At 37.3% G+C, this 16,942-nt stretch overlaps 1 protein-coding gene across 6 annotated transcripts in view; it reads left to right on the top strand.

Moving 5' to 3' along the window:
• Positions 1-16,942, top strand: part of LOC131678665 (calcium/calmodulin-dependent protein kinase type II alpha chain) — a 115,668-nt gene that overhangs the window by 49,167 nt on the left and 49,559 nt on the right. The window contains exon 1 of one of the 6 annotated variants that reach the window (XM_058958952.1): positions 8,484-8,787. The exons of 4 other annotated variants lie outside the window; for them this stretch is intronic. The gene's annotated coding sequence lies outside the window, so the exon portion shown is untranslated. Of the gene's footprint in view, positions 1-8,483; positions 9,097-16,942 lie in introns of those variants that run through there. One more of the 6 variants, XM_058958919.1, reaches the window with a different exon arrangement.

Raw genomic sequence — 16,942 nt, 5'->3', positions numbered from 1 at the left:
AGCTTTGTTAAATAATTAAATATTGTCTTAGAACAATGGTTCTAATTACCATCTCTCTTTTTCTTTATTATTTCAGGTAACTACGAGAAGCATTCTATATTAGAAGATTGCCTAAGGATACGATTTATATGATAAAATACTCCGTATTAGTGCAAAAACTAGTGCGATAATCAGTTCAGCCGATACGCGGTTAGTGAAATGATACAACTGATCCCAAAGAACCTTCCTGGTCGTGGTTGGTATTTACGGACTGCCTTATGAGACCAACAACACCAACAAACCCGTATTTTATTACTTTGATATTTCTCCACAAACTTGAAATTAGGTCGTATAAACCTGATCTTAAATGTCACGTTGATGAGAAATTTTGGATAAATCGTTTTAGACAACTCCATCTGTAGGGGAACCCGGCGCTAGTTGGCGGTTGGAGTAAGTTGAAGGAATCCCCTTTTCTCCGTTTCCATTAGACATAAAGCACTGTTTCTCGGTTACCTCAAGTAATGTGAAATGCATTATCCAATGTGTTTTTGTTGCAAAACATTTTGTTTTGTAGAAGCTGTGGGTGATATTAAGTTTTTGAGCATACTTAGTAAATTTTCTTAATTTTAAACATTTTGTGTTATTTAAGGTGGGTTTCAATCTATTCCTCGAATGATTATATTTTTCGATAGTGAGTGAAAAGAGCTTTCTGTATCTGTATAAATATTACAACTACAGTGACAACCCGTTTTTATCAGCCCATAATTTTGTCAGCTTTTCGACCCGATTTCGTTAACCAGCTAGAGTTATGAGACTGTGTATACGGAATAATGTTAAATATTTTCACAGCTTCGGTTTAAAAAAGAAAATAAATAAATATGTTTTGTCATTGCCCCCATTTTGTCAAGCAGAGTTACACCAAAGGGGCTGATAAAATCGGGTCTTCGATGTATCCACAAACAAAAGTAATTTTTTAAATTCTTTTTTAATAAAATATGCGGTTGGGGTAAGTTGGCGGTGACGCACACGGGGCATGTTGACGGTACTACTTACAGTGCAAAAATAGCCATCAAATATTTTCATTTCTGGAATTCTCTCCAAAGTAAGAGAAACTTTTTCTTGTGTCTCATCAATGCAGGAGACAATTATTTCGACCAATCGCCTGAAGAAATTAAAAAATTTGCTTTTTAATATGCAGTACGCGTCGAAGTCAAAATGACGGGGTCTTGTGACTGAAATATAATGAAAAGTGTCAAATAATGTACAGTTTTATTGAAAAGGCAATCGGCACATTTCATAAGGACCACTGATGTAATCGAATTTCTATTTGATTGCTTATTTTCTGGTAATCCGCCAACTTACCCCACACATACCGCCAACTTACCTCGGGGCTGGGGTAAGTTGGCGGCTTTTCCGCGTCACATATTTTTGTCTCTAGAAATGAAGACAACGCATCAAACATTTTCATAAAATTTAGAGATGTTGCCAATAGTCTTTCCTTTCATGTAACGTGTTCTATTTTGCAAGATCTACCAAAATAAAGCGTTAAAAAATTAAAACTGATAACACCGCTAACTAGCCCCGGTCTCTCCTAATTGGTGAGTAAAGGTTCGTCCGAAATTTCCCCACAAAATGTATTCTGACAGTTGGTTTCTGGTTTATCGAGATTTGTATTTGTGAAGCGCCTATTTCTACACAATACTGGTGCGTAACACTCCTCAGTCTTCAAAACATATTATTAGTCGAATGAACACACGAGGAGTGGTAAGATGATGCATTGTAGCCTAAAGCGGACCTAAATTTTCCTCCACTAAGAAGAAGTATAGCGTAGTGCACATTGCATTGACTTGCTAAGCCAAACTAGGCTTCGACTTCATTAATTCTCATCTGCTTAATCAGAACTCTTTTTTCTTGCGGGACATAACGAAGGACTAGGAATTTGCTAAGAAATACAAATAGTGTTATCGTTTTTGGAGTTAGCTTAGTTCTGTCAATGCGGCGCTAGCTTGGCCCTGTCACTAAGTTAGTGTCGTATGAGACTAAGTGGAAACGTAAATTTCATAACTAATTTCTAAAGTGGATTATCGTGCCACATAATTTACCACGAAAAGGTAATTGTAATTCGCTGAGATTTAGGGTAACCAGGTGTCCTGACTTCCCCCGGTGTGTAACTGACTGTCTCACAGTGGCACGGCGAGTGACAAAACCCCAAAAATCAATGTCTTGTAAATCTTTTGTAAATATTTATTTTATTTTTCTCTCAGTTTGAATAAAGGTATTTCAAAATTTTACTATAATCGGATGAAAAATGAACTTTTAACATGTCGTTGAAGCAAGCGATGTCGAAGATTTCTGTTCAATTCAATTCATTAGAATTGTTAGTACCTTAGAATTCCAAATGGCGATATCTCAAGAACTACACAGCTAATTGGAGCAATTTTAAGTTCATTGGAAAGAAGAATGAATATGCCAAACTATAGATGTGAGATTTTTGTTGCAAAACTGATTTATGTTTGTTCTGCATCAAAAAAACCCAATTGAAAAATTTCATATCATATCAGTAATTTATCTTTATACGTCTTACAATTTTTGAGATGGTATCATGAATCTGACTCAAAATTTAGTGTAGTTTCAAGATATACAGGGCTCATCTTGCGCATTTTTTCGCCGAAGTTGGTATATCTATGTTTTTGAAAATACCCATATGGAGTGGCTCTGTAGCTCATAAATCTCCATACAAATTGGTTGCCTAAACAACATCATATTACTGAAAAATTAGTGATTTTTACTAGTTTTGTCAATCATTTCCGCTATCCGATGTGATTGGCTACTATGATTAATGTTTATATCAACCCTTTAACGATCAACGCATTCAAATGGGTTTACATACAAGTAGTCGAAAAAATGAAATATGGAATTTCAAAGCTGATAGCAGAAATGGATTCAGCGACCCAAAATTAGTTAAAACCACAAATTTTAGCCGCATAGACCAATTTTTATAATTTTGTCACAACTTTGTATGAACAGGTGCCACTGTGTCTTGGTATTGAGCATAAGCATGATGACCGTACAAGTTGTAATTGCTACTCCGTGACTGGCCAGAACTAGCGAAACTGCACAGAAAAAAATAGAAAATCGACGAATAGAGCCTGGGAGTAGCTATCCAGCTTCAATTGGCACATTTTGAGAGTTATATTCTATGAAATCCAAATAATGGCACCAACCACGTCGTTACAGTCATCGGGGAAGGAAAGAAGTGTTAGTGCAACAAATTATCTTATGGAGATCGGGAAGACCTCTCCATCTCCATGTTTGCCATGGAAAGGAAGAGCTACCTAAGTACCTTATGCTACCGACTTTGTATGTCAGACATACAACCGACGGCGCGCGTACTTTTTTAATATGAACTATTAGCAGAAGCTAGATTGGAGACAGGAAAGAAACTAATTGACTAAAGCTAAAGCTAGAAAATTCAAAAGACGCAATATATGAAGAGGATACTCCTGTTTTGAGGCCTCTTACGACCATAATCAAGATATAATGGCGCGGTAAAACGCCCTCATGAAGATGTACTGGATGTCCGGCCTACCTGGTATAAATCAGTCGTTCTAGTTACACGGGCAGCCGCTCTAACCTAGCAGACCACAAAAACCGAAAGTCCAGTATATCGAGTTATAATAATATTATGCACGTGATGGAATATGGCTAACATGGCAATTAATAATATAGTGCATGTGCTACTCACAATGATATGTTACTTAGTATATGAAAGTAATCAATACTGAGCTAATAATTAACATGAACATGATTTAATAGACTCAAAACATACCAATGAATATGTCAATAAAACATGTGTTCTTCGTGCTGATATGATTGTCACAAATTGGTTACTGAATTTTGATAATTTTTGCGACTTGTTAACTCTCGATCCTCTTACATGATTCAATGACCATCATTCCACTCAGACAAGACCATGCGTATTTCCCACACACATAAAATACCCCATGGATTAGTTTCCTAGTTAGAATCTCCATAAAAATACAGATTATACGTATTTCATTCAAATTAGTTCACAAACTCACGAAACATGGTGCAACTTTGATACCTAAAATAGTGGCAAGCGAAAATCATTTGTCCCTCTTACATTTCAGCGTACTTTTGGGCTTCGATCTACCGTGGAAGAAAAAAGTTCTGACGAGAAAATGCTATAAGGCCGCCATCTTGTGATAACATTGATTTTTGTACCAGAAATTTGAAAGCCATTTTTTGTGCTTTACGGTGGTGTAATCCCTTACGTCCCGAAGCCTAAAGACACGCACAAAACTTGCTATGTACAAAGCACTAATACTCCCTGTTTCCCTATTCGGGTATAATGGAAATTAGGCTAGCTAGCAATGATCCCTATTCTCATTCCTTGGCGTGTAAAATATCTTTCTCATTGATGTGAAATAGCGAGAATATTCTTAGCAGACCATGCGCGCATTCACACTCACCTCTGCTCTTCAATGTATTTCGCGCTTACACAGCATATGAGCATTCACTAGAAAAAGTTCCTGGAATAGCGCTACAAACTATTTTCTCGCAAACATTTCCGCTCTAAATTTTGTTTCATCCGGGCATGAACAGTGAAGAATGCTATGCATACTATTCGTAAGCTCTCAAACGAACCGGCTTTAAAATACTTCTCACTCGTTTCGCATCACTGCTATCGAGCGCTCAGTGTGTTTGAACTTCTGCGGCACAAGAGAACATACAAAATGACGCAGATGCTTGAACTAGAAATTTTATCCATCATGTAGTCGCCGAAAGACTGACATAAGGCAGCCAACAACTGTGGGTTGGACATGCAGCGTGAATGCCGGAACAACTATCAGCTAAGGTGATGTTCAGTTGAAAACCTGGAAATGGTGTTTAACTTCGGAGCCTACCCAGCACACACTTGCTGCGTACAATCGTCATACGATTTCGTGATTAGGTGTCTTCAGCAAAGTTTCATGAAAACAATATCACACATTAAACTGGGTTAGCACCTTAATTTTTCTTCTTCTTTTTCTTCTAGTTCTATTCTTATTCTATGAAATCTTTTTTTTATTCAATAATTAAAAAAGATGTACGTCCGCATGCTTTTATGACTGTTAATTTGAAATAACTTTGCTGAAGACACCATGTATACGGGTGATCTATATACTGGTTGCAGTTGAAAATCGAAATAGTGAACTAGCGCTCTTCGTTTTTTCTCTTATTTTCAGAGTGCGTAACGAGTGCACATTTTTCGCGTGATGATGCTCTAGCATGTACACAAGATGCGCATTAGCTGTCCACTTTGAACATAGATGAAAAAAGTTCACTATTGCGATTTTCAACTGCAACCAGAATATCCATGTGTTGGTACGGGTACCTTAAAATTAGCTTTTTTGGGTTCTCTCCATACTATTAATTTCTATGGCTCAGAAAGTTCTATCAAGTTTGAACAAATATTAACTTTTACCGTTGTCTTCACTTGCTCTGTCCTCCACTGCAAACTTCGCTTTGCTACTTCTAGTGATGTCGGAAAGATGGAGATTCCGTCCGACCGGCCGAAATACCAATGGCTGCGTTCTGATTCGTCGTTTTGTTCGTTGTTCCGGAAGCGAGCCTTGGCTATTCGCTAGGAAGGTGAGCAAGGCTCATTTGTTGGAACCTCCCTGGCAGCAGTGGCGAAATAATGCCGGATCGTCCACTCCTCGTAAACGATCCCGGAAATCACCGTAGTGAACTTCTGAGAAGGAGCCTTTGTCCGCCTTGATTCGTTCACCTTTGCGATTAACTGTAGAGCAGAGCTTGGCTCGTTCGACGGATCCTCCACAGTGAGAACGGTCGGTGTTTTGCTCTAACCATGGACCGGATAACTTGCCGTCGAACGCGCGCACCTGAACTCACTGGCTGTAGTGTGGGAAACTGTTCCGAAGAGAACTAAATATTCTGGATGGCTGTTCCACTACCGTGACCACAGTCCAGCTCGACTACAACAAACCACCAACCGTATTGTCACAGCTGTCATCGCCGATGCACCGCATAATCAGCCCCTATTTCACAACAAGTGGAATGCTATTTATTTACAAATATTCAACAAAATATATAACACCTTATCTAGACTAATAACGTATGCGGAATAAAATTTGGACAAAATTCTAAAGGATTTCTTTTTGTAGAAAACCCTTCATTAAATATTCTCTCTATATGAAAACATTTGTCAGCCTATTAACTTAATGTAGACAAAAATTGAGCCCATTTGAGAAGCTGATGTTGGAATTTTCTAATTTTGATTATCGTGATTGTTAGTTTTGGGTCGAAAATTATTGGCATATACTCTCTGCTTCTAATTATCCCGGAAATCCTCATTTGGACGGAGTTGCGGTACATTTGGAGGGTCATCAGCCTTTTGTACAAGAGGTATGTCATAATCCTCCATTGCGCCACAACTTTTTTTGCATAATAGCTATAGGTGCCAGATTGGGCGTTCGCCGCCATTTTGTTGACATAGTATCTCCTAGCGGGTCAAAATCAACACTGGATGTTTAAAATAAGTGTGCCCAGAGTATGACGTTTAGTATGGTGCCTTGCGCATGGTTGCATTTTTGTTTTAATACTAGAAGCGTTGTCCAAATTTCATTCCGCATACGTTAGCAACTTTCATGGTACGTTCATTTAAACAAAATGCATAATGAACAGCGGCGAGCTATGCTGCATTAACACTCTATGGAGTGTATAGACATAAAATGACATTTTTTCACCCAGTGCAAAGTTCTTAGTCTTATGAATTACAATAATAAATTGCTTTTTTTGTAAAACTTCGTGCAATAATATTATACAAAATTAAATTTGTTTCAGTATGTTGTGCGAGTAGAGGTAAAATAACGAACGAGGCTTCTTGGATACATTATTTTACCTTCTCTTTATTATAATTTTCTCCGCGTAAAATAATCGTTTATAACTCTAAATTGACATCAAAATAAATTTATGTATTTCGAAAAATGACGTAATTTGCTGGTATCTGATACATCAATGTAAAATCAAAGTATAGGATCTTTTTTCTGGGAAACTGTATTTAAGGTTCCCTGTACCAACATATAAAAATATATCGGCCGTATAAATCTATAGATAAATGCCCGAACAGAATGTAACAATAGAAATTACCCAATAATATTTAATGTTCAATCCTTGAACAACAAATATTATTGTTACTGCTCAGATGCTATATTTCGCCTCAATGGAAAAAAAATTGAGTATAACAACATTTACGCTGAAGGGCACAATATCAATAACTAAATTAGTTATAAAATTTGCCTTTCGACTTCGTGTCATCAGAATCCGACATTAGCAGCCTACTTACTGGTTTTGGTAACAACTTACAATGCTGGAATAAAGTCTGCTCCACTTGGAATCCGAACAATTAACTTATTCTTTAGCAGCCTATCTAAGGGTCGCATTTGGAAAGTTTTGTCGAAATAAAAAAGTTTTGCTGGATGGAAAAAATACATGTTTCAACGGCGAAATTTTCGTCTAGATACGTGCCGTATTAAAAAAGTTGTGCTTGATTGAAGACCAGAAAAGAAAATTGATCCTGCCCACGTACGTCGAAAATCGAAATATCGCGATAAAATTGAAATTTACCGTTTCCTAATCCGACCTAGACTAGCGGTGCTACTACTAAATAAAAATAGTGTTCTCGATTCTAAATGAAACAATTTATTGAATGCAAATTATGAAAATGATTCTCTTTTACTTTATAATATCTTTTCAAACAAAATAACAAATTCCACAATTACATTTTGCGGAAACGCATGGTATATATATATGCAAAATGCAGGGCACCTCCATTGTATTTTGATGTGTCATACAAATAGTTGCAACATAACCCAATTGTAATATTTCCCTTAACTGTTAACTATGCCTTGAACGTAGAACTGTCTTCAGAAACGGTGCCATTAACATACAAATGAATATCAATAACTTCAGTAAATACTAAATGCGTTTAAAAGTCATTCTCATTTCGTCTCGCTACCGTAGAGATGTAAGTCGCTCTACAATATGTAATTGTTTTCCACGATAGCACTGAGAGTCGTTTGTACCTTTAAAAAGACCCATCTCTTTGTCTCTCGTTTCATTCGAAACTACCGTCACTTTAATGCTTTATGCTGTCCTTTCGGCGTTTCGAGAGCTTACACCACATGTATATACGTACAACTTGTCCAGTGCACAACAGCCACAGCCGCGCTAGTCTTCCCGGATGAGGCCAGTCAGGAGTCCGGGTGGTTAGACCCGACACATAGATAGAAACGAGTGTGAAACAACACTGGCAACACAGAGCGTCGTCGCTCATACCTCTGGGCATTCGGCGAGAGTTTTTTTTTCTCCACTATCCATCGAAGATGGGGAGCATTTTTGCTCCCCATTTGGGAGCAATCTGGCGTCTCTCCCGCCAACTCAGATGAGGCTAGAGTTCACGCAGTTTGCGAACGCGAAAATCACTCTCAGTGTTTCGCCAGCAACGAGCAGAGTATCAGAAAAGATCGTCTGTGTCCCCAGAAGTAGAGGCAGCAGCAAAAAAGAAGATTGTTTCAACCTTCACCAGTTCTTTTTTCTGGGCCACTACAATACTGCACTGCACTGGACTGCATCGATTGGGCATAGCTCAGATTCGCGACTGACCGTTGAAAGTGTTCTTCTCCCGGCTTTCTTATAACCCGTGTTCAAGACAAACCTGGTGAAATTTATACGTGAAGACTCTGGAAATACTCTCGGGCAGCGAAATGGTGTGGTCGTTCTGTGAGTTCCTACCAAACAAGTAATGTTAGTGTTCAATGTTCATGCATAATATAGTGATAATCAGCATGCGTCTGCCGACGAGGAAATCGATTCCAAGTGTGTCGTTGTGAGTGAGGAAGCTAATCAATTCGGTATCCGTTCAAAGCAACACGACAGGCTGTGATTGTAAGAGAGCAGTGATTGTCCGTGCATTTGTAAAGAGTACAGCAAATCAATATTCGTGGTCGTCTAGCTAGATGGCCATCACCTCCGACAAGGTCTCAATAGCGTTCGCTTATCATACCAGCCTGCCTATATTTTCTTGTTCACGTATGTATTATTTTCATCTTGCTTTTTACGATTTCCACCTTTGCTGTACCTACGAACTTTCATAAAAAAAATCACTACGTTAAACGTGTTCTCTCTGCATTTCGCTTGCTGCTCTTTCTCCGAATCATTGCCAGCAAAATCGGCTATCCGTATGGTGGACAAGCAGTGTTGCCGGTGCCGGAGACGAGCTTATCAGTTAATGTTTGATAACAATATGAGCTTGGACCGATACTCGGCGAACTGGTATAATCGGGGAACGATTAATCATTCTATATTTAGATTTATTCAGCACGTTGTTATGGTGAGAAATGTTTGCAAGATACAGTTTGTTTGCAATCGATCTTTGAAGCTTGTCAGAATGTGTGGGTTCAACTACAAGTGACCTCATAGAACAAGCTCCTTTCCTTCGTATTAAAGGGTGAGTCGATATTTATTGCGACACTTTCGATTGAATGGATAATCGGCTTTAGTTATCGAAATGAAAACAAAGTTTTACAGTAGTTCAGTATGTGTATTTATGCAGTATTCATAAGTCGGTAAAATTTTAGGCTGAGTTTGCTCGGCATTTGCAATTGACTCCCTCCATCAGAGCCTGTACAGTGATTTCCGAAACGTTTTCTCAGATTTTTTCTATTTCATCATCATTTTTTTCATTCTAAAAAAAAGGTTTCTACCAGGTCTGTAGTTCAGAACAGTTTGGTGGGTTAAGGTTTTTGGTCCCAAAATTTACAAAATTAAGCTCATACAACTCCTGCACGACTTTGGGCCAAAACAATCGTGCTGTCACAAAACCGGCATAAACTTTTTAGTTTTGTTACTCTCACCGTATATGGTACCTTTAGTCACGAATTGTTATCTACGTGTGCCGCAAGTGCATATGGCCGGCCAAAGCAGGTACTTTGAAACAAACTTCGACACCCTCTTCCGTTCGAAACATTCATCAGCATCAAAAATGCTCTAACTCGTGAAATATTCTCGTCCCGGCAACTGCTTAAAATTCACTTTGATGTAGGTCTCATCATCAATCGTCCATATTTCGTCAACAGCATTCTGTAGAGTTTCCAAGCGCGTTTTTTGGCAACACTGCTGTTGTTCGTTTCGATTTGGGAAGTTTTGCACCTTGTATACGTTTTCAAACCGTATCGTTTCTTGGCCCTCTGAACGAAAACCTTTCGGCAGTGGCGGATCCAGGGAGAGGGTCCTGGGGGTCCGGACCCCCCCCCCCAATTTTTAACTGGTTGAGAAATTTTGAAATAATTTCTTTTTTAATTCATTCTAAACTCAAAATCAGTCCACACCAGATTCAACCACTGCAACTGATTTTAATTAAATTAGGTTATTAATATATTACGTATTGTACAATGAACATTTCAAAATCGCAATTTTGGACCCCCTCCGAAATTTTTTTCTGTCTCTCGGCATCGAAATGTTCGATAACACAGGATTTTGCATGTGTAGGCGAACAAAAGACCCTTTTACGAACGGTTTACTGGTTTTCTCGTATCTCGACCAGAACTGAGTGGATGAAAACAATATACTCTAAAGAGAAACTGGGCAAAATTTGATTAAGTTCGGGCTAGTATGAAAAATTTGCGCAAGTTTGATCTATTTGCCTATCTTTTTTAATGATACCGACAACTTTTGGTGCACAACGCATTAACCAGTTATGTACGTTTGATTTCGAGATATTTGGTTTTCCATTCAACTATTAAACTATTCAACGAATCACGTTTTGCTTTAGTTTTTCTTTGACCGACCTAATTTTCCTTGAATTATGCGCTGACTGTGAACGTCTTAGTTTCCGATTTCCACAAAGGAGATAATGTTTTATGCGATCAACGATTGGCGGGAGACACACCACATTCTTCGCAATGTTTTACTAGTTTGAGAAGCAAACCGGTTCAACATTCTTTGAATACATGTTACTCTATATCACACATTTAACAAACATTACTATGTTCGGTATTTTTTTACCGAACTTTCAACAACTGAACGTTCGGAAATCAGTTCGGTAATCAAATTTATTACGGATCGTTCGGTAATTCAGCTATTTAATGGTTTGTCAAAATCTACCGAATAGTTCGGTAATTTCAGAATAAGATTATCGAACGTTTTCAGTGTATATTTAATATAAACATACACCCAACCAAAATATCACTTACATTTCATATGCAAAAACATGTAAATATTTTCCATAATACTTTTCACATGAATGTTATTATTTTCACACATAATCTGTTCCCTCTTCCGCCCTATAAAAACCAGTATTGATTACAGATATATCTTACGTGAGGTTCAGTTACTTGCCACCGGAATGCCACATTCTATTTGAAATTTATATACCTTTTATATGATATTCAGATGATTATTAACTAAATGTATAATAGCAATCGTGTTACGTGAAGTGGGTTTATCTGATATTCATGTGATTGTTAGTTGCTTGTATAATAGTATTCAAATGCTTTGGTAGGTAATGTAGCTTGGTTTAATAAATGCGCGGATAATCCTAGTAAAGCTCAGCTGGAAATTGAGCCGGTATTCTGACTGGCTCTAGTTAATAACCGATTCCAGTGACAAAACAATCACTGGAGCCAGGTACTAACTAGAGCCACCCAGAACTTTGGCGCATTTTCCGGCTGGACTTGCTGGTCCGTGTTGATAATTGATTTGTAATGCACTCCATGCCATCTTGGAATCTTCAACCTGGAGCAGAGATAGCGGATATATATGTATTTCTAACGTCTTCACATTTAATTAGAAAAATCAAAAGTCCGGGAGTAATGTATTCACCGCCGTGCTGTTTGTTGACGCCATGTTGAATGTGTCTGATTTTTTCACATTGTATGTACCCGTAATAATAATGTGTTTTACACATAACGCTAGAAGTATGTGATGGACACATAATATGTATGTGGGGCACGTTTGAAAGTTATTCATTTTGTATTTGAAATTCATCGGTGATTGTATAAGTTTTATTTGATGCATATGAATCTGATGTGCATAATCGTTTTTAAAATTTTAAAATTTAGATGTTTTTTCACATGAAACGTACGTGATTTTTTGGCTCAGTGTACTACATTGAATGGCGTTTCGGATGTTTTCAAAAAATGTAATTTAAACCAATAATCCGGTATTCAGAATTAATATTAATGATTCAGATTAGATTTTTCGCGTTTTATTATGCTTATATTTTCTTATATTTATATGATCATCAACGTTCTTATGTGGACATTAAGGACTCTTCCTGGTTTTATTTGTGTACAACAAATAAATGGTTACCAAAAATTTCTACAATTGCCGGATAATCTTCTTCATCTTGGCTGTCTACACGATATTCGGGCATTTTCTGTTCTGAACATTATTATTAAACTTTAAACGCAAATAGTAAATATCTAGGTTCAAGAAAACTACAAAATAAACAACTTTTCGAATATACACTTACAAATGGCCGCGATTTGACAGATCGTTCTCTCGGATTGCTGTTTAACCGAAATTCTGTGATTGTAAGTTAGTTTTGCGAACCGTTCGGTAATTTTCTACCGTACGTATTGTACATTTATTTACAAAATTTGGTAAACGAGATTGTATGTATTAGATTGTTCAGTAAAAACCTGTTTTAATCCACCTAGCGGTGCAATTGTGCCTTTCTCAATCATGAACACGAGAATTTTTTAGTTGCTTATATTTATTAAAAGCTTTCAAATGTATACATTACAATTTTATTATACATGACTTGACAACTATATACAAGAAAAGAAATCATTATTCGAGTTCTAAAATTTTGCAAAAGAAAAACCAAAATTGAAAAAAGGAACGAAATCGTCCCAAAAAGTCGATTTTTATAAAACAAAATTTTCGAAATAACCTAAAATCTCGACGTTTCATGCATTTTAAAGATGTTTGGCTTCAAATTCGATTTCTGAAATTTCCATTGAAAAAAATTTTGAGATCCGGCTTACATGGGAATTTCATATGTGACCGGACGGTTTAGTCTATATTTCCGGAACCACATAAGCGATCCGTACGAAATTTTATAGACATCTGTGGGGATACTATAGCTATCATTTGGGACTAAGTTTGTGAAAATCAGCCAAACCATTTCCGGGAAACTGATGTGAGTTCGTTAATTTTGAAAGGTGGCGGTTTTTCCCGGGTACTTCCGGAATCGTCTATGGTGGTCAATGTAGTCAACGAAAGTTTGGTTGGCCGTCGGTGACCTAGAACTGCAAATTTAAGTTGTTTGAGAGATATTTTAGCGAAATTTTTACCATTTTTGCTTTCATCGGAGTATCGGTTTGAATTGCAATTTGCTATGTGATCGCACGCCACAACCTGTAACTCCGGAACCGGAAGTCGGATCGGGATGAAATTGTATAGCCATTTACGGGGACGCAATACCTTTCATTTGAGACTAAGTTTGGTTGAATCAGTTTAGCCATCTCCGAGAAACCGATGTGAATGTTATTCTGAATTTGGATACTTCCCCCGGGGCTTCCAGAACCCATGATGGTGGCCAATGTGGCCAAAGAGACTTTGAATGGATGTTAGTGACCTAATACTACAAATCGAAGCAGTTGTGGTAATATTTTGGAAAAATTTTCACCTTTATACATTCATTGCAGAATTTTAAAAATCGACATTTTCTGCGTGATCGTACTCACCCTGTAATTTTGGAACCGGAAGTCGGATCCATCAGAAATTCAATAGCAAAATGGGAACGGGAACGTTGGGAACGTTGTATCTTTCATTTGAGACTAAGTTTGTCAAAATCGGTTCAGCCATCTCTGAGAAAAATGAGTGACATTTTTGGTCACATACACACACAGACGCACATACACACACATACATACATACACACATACATACACACGCACAGACATTTGCCGAACTCGACTAACTGAATCGAATGGTATATGTCACTCGGCCCGCCGGGCCTCCGTTCAAAAGTCGGTTTTCAGAGCAATTGCAATACCTTTCTATTGCGAAAGGCAAAAATTACGTAACTTCTGTAAATTAAGTTATGTTTACCGAAACATAAGTTATTTCTGTTAGTTGTTTCGTCAAAAATATTAGCGAACAGTGAAATCTAATCTGAGTGTGTAAGAACAGGTAAAAAATTGTAGGTAAATCCTGGGATATCAAATAGTTTTTCGAAAATTCTGTGCCAATTGCATGAAAAGTGGAAGTGTCTGGATGATCTAAAAGCTTCCTTATACAGCATTCTGCTTAAGGGGTTACATATCTTTTTGTGCGAAAAATGCCAAAAATATTTGAATTTACGTAAAGATATAAACAATGATTTCATTACATCAAACTTATAGTATTTTGGTAGTACATTTTTCAGCGAAATAAACAAGCATATATTTATAAAAATATTTTGATAATTGGTGGAGTGCTGGCTTTTTCCCTGAAACCCTTTTTTGTTTAAAAGGTTTGCGGTGATCACGATTGAAGACGAATAAATTAACTAAAATCCCAAAACTCAAAAAAATCCATTAGTATATGAGTATTTCTCGCATCTAATTTTTTTTTTCTGCAAAATAAATAAATAATATTTTTTCCTGCATTCAGGAATGTTTTTCCTAAAAAATTGCTGTTTTAAGAAGATCCTCTTATATAATTGTGCAAAAAGCACCTAATATTTGAAATTTTTTTTGAAGAAGTAAAATAACTTAGACATGTGCGCTATTCTGCAAAATGTTTATTAAGGTTTCATCTATAAAATAAAAATTTTCGAGTGTAAGGTGTCAAAAATGGCGTCCAAAATGGCGGCTCCAGCAACCGACCTCATCTGCGGGCACGATACAAGTCGCAATTCGACGTCTACAGCAGCAAACCAAAATGATCTTGAAGCTTATATTCCGTAGAGGCGAACCAAAAAAAATGAAAAAATTCAATATAGAAACTACAATCAAAATAAGGCCAAAAAAGGATGAGTGTAAATTGATTAAATTTTTGATGACGGAAATCAAATTGTTTGTTTTTGAATTTGTGTAAAATAAAAAAGTATTTATCTAAGCTTCCGGCTGCCCGAATCCGAATGGCTTCGCCTTTCGTTCAACTACTGTCACCAGATTGTGTATAACCACCTCGTCCGCTTTGTTCGTTGCAGAGATGCAAGTTTTTTCTTATACTCCTTCTCGCTTCTAACAGTTTTCTTCGTGTGCTGCGAAACGATGGCCCAATATTTCTCGATTGGCGGTTCTCTGGCGTATTGGCAGGGTTCTTGCCATTGGGTATCACCTGCACGTTGTGGGTGGTATACCACTTTAAGACTATGTCGAATTCATGTTGAAGATTCAGCTTGCAATGCAAATGTCGCTTTTCAAACCACAGGTACAGATAGCCTACCAAACTAGATATTTCTTAGCGATCTTCTACAGTTTCATGTACTTAAAAATGTTTACCACCTTTTTTCTATCGATTTCCGTATAAAACTTCTGCCCAAGAAGCTGTTTGAAGTCTGTCCTGAAATTTTGAGGCGTTGCTCCTCTTGCTTGGTCGTAATTTTGATCACTCAAGAGTGACTATCAAAATAAAAATAGAGGCATTATTCTACACCCACTTACATCTACAATACAAGGGGAGTTCAGGTTTGTTGAAATGCACGTCATGTAACCCTTTTTGGCTGCCACACATTATACACTTTTCGATGTCTTGCTACAGCTCGTGGTTCATGCATCTGTACCTTTCTACATACTACACAGCAACATTAGACTGTTTTCAGCCATCAACGATACTCACGTTCAACGTAATCAGCGAACTAAGTGAACAACAAACATTTTGCATTTTGTGGATCAAGATGTCTCAAGCGGAGTACAATGGATGGACCTTGCTTCACAGCGGCCGTTGACATTAAAGCCTCTAGTTAACCTTATTCGGCTGCAACGGATGAGAAATGTTGTACTGATACAATTCCTAATTCCTATCACACTAAATCAATTTATCTACAACATGAAACACTTTGTAGAACATTAAAGTCAAGAACGAAACGCATTCGCGATACTAATATAGTGCTTGATTGCATTGTAAATGTCAAAATTGCGTTTCAATGCAACATTTATGCAACTGTAGGGCAAATATTGGGCAAATAAATGACATATCGTTATTTACGATAACTTTCGTGCGCTTCCTTCCAGTCATCCAATATTTTGTCAATGACTCCTGTAGATTAAATTCAACAAGAGTCATTTCAAAGACCTGACGGATTGTTCGCCAAGTTGAATTTAATGCGTGGTGGAAGAGCCATTATTGAAAGGGGGATCGATAGAATGATTATGCGTGGGGGTATCACGAATGACTATTTGCCTATTCCACTTTTAGGTAGGACGTATGTTGTCAACTTTGCCTTCTAGCACGAACCAAGATCACAAATATGGAGAAGTTCGTAACCCTCCAATTCGCATTTAAACAGATGTTGAATAACATAGCTACGATTGTAATTATTTATTCTCATAACTTGAATGGGGCTGATGGGAAAGTCAGGATACCACCAAATGTGAGTTGTGATCAGCGATCATATGAGCTGGAATTGTTCACGATTTATTTTGCGAATTTGTTGAGCTGAATTAGATAGAAGCTCTGTAAGAAGTATTTATTGTTTTTATATGCAATTTTGTAGATTCCTCCGACTCAATTACAATTTAATATATTTCGACTGAAAAAATGCCACATTTTCGCACCAATGAAATTGTAATCATCGCACTTCGTACCAAGTTCAATACATTTCAATTTCAAAGATTGTAAATCCCACGTAACTCATTCGATAGATTATAAAATACGAATTGCGAATAGCGTGTTCCAGTCTGATCTTGGCGAGAAAAATAAATAACAATAAACGACAATA

This window comes from Topomyia yanbarensis, chromosome 1 (assembly GCF_030247195.1).
Source record: "Topomyia yanbarensis strain Yona2022 chromosome 1, ASM3024719v1, whole genome shotgun sequence".
NCBI classification, from domain to species: domain Eukaryota; kingdom Metazoa; phylum Arthropoda; class Insecta; order Diptera; family Culicidae; genus Topomyia; species Topomyia yanbarensis.
The sequence above is the reverse complement of the archived record's forward strand: the minus strand, read 5'-3'. Positions and strand labels throughout refer to the sequence as shown.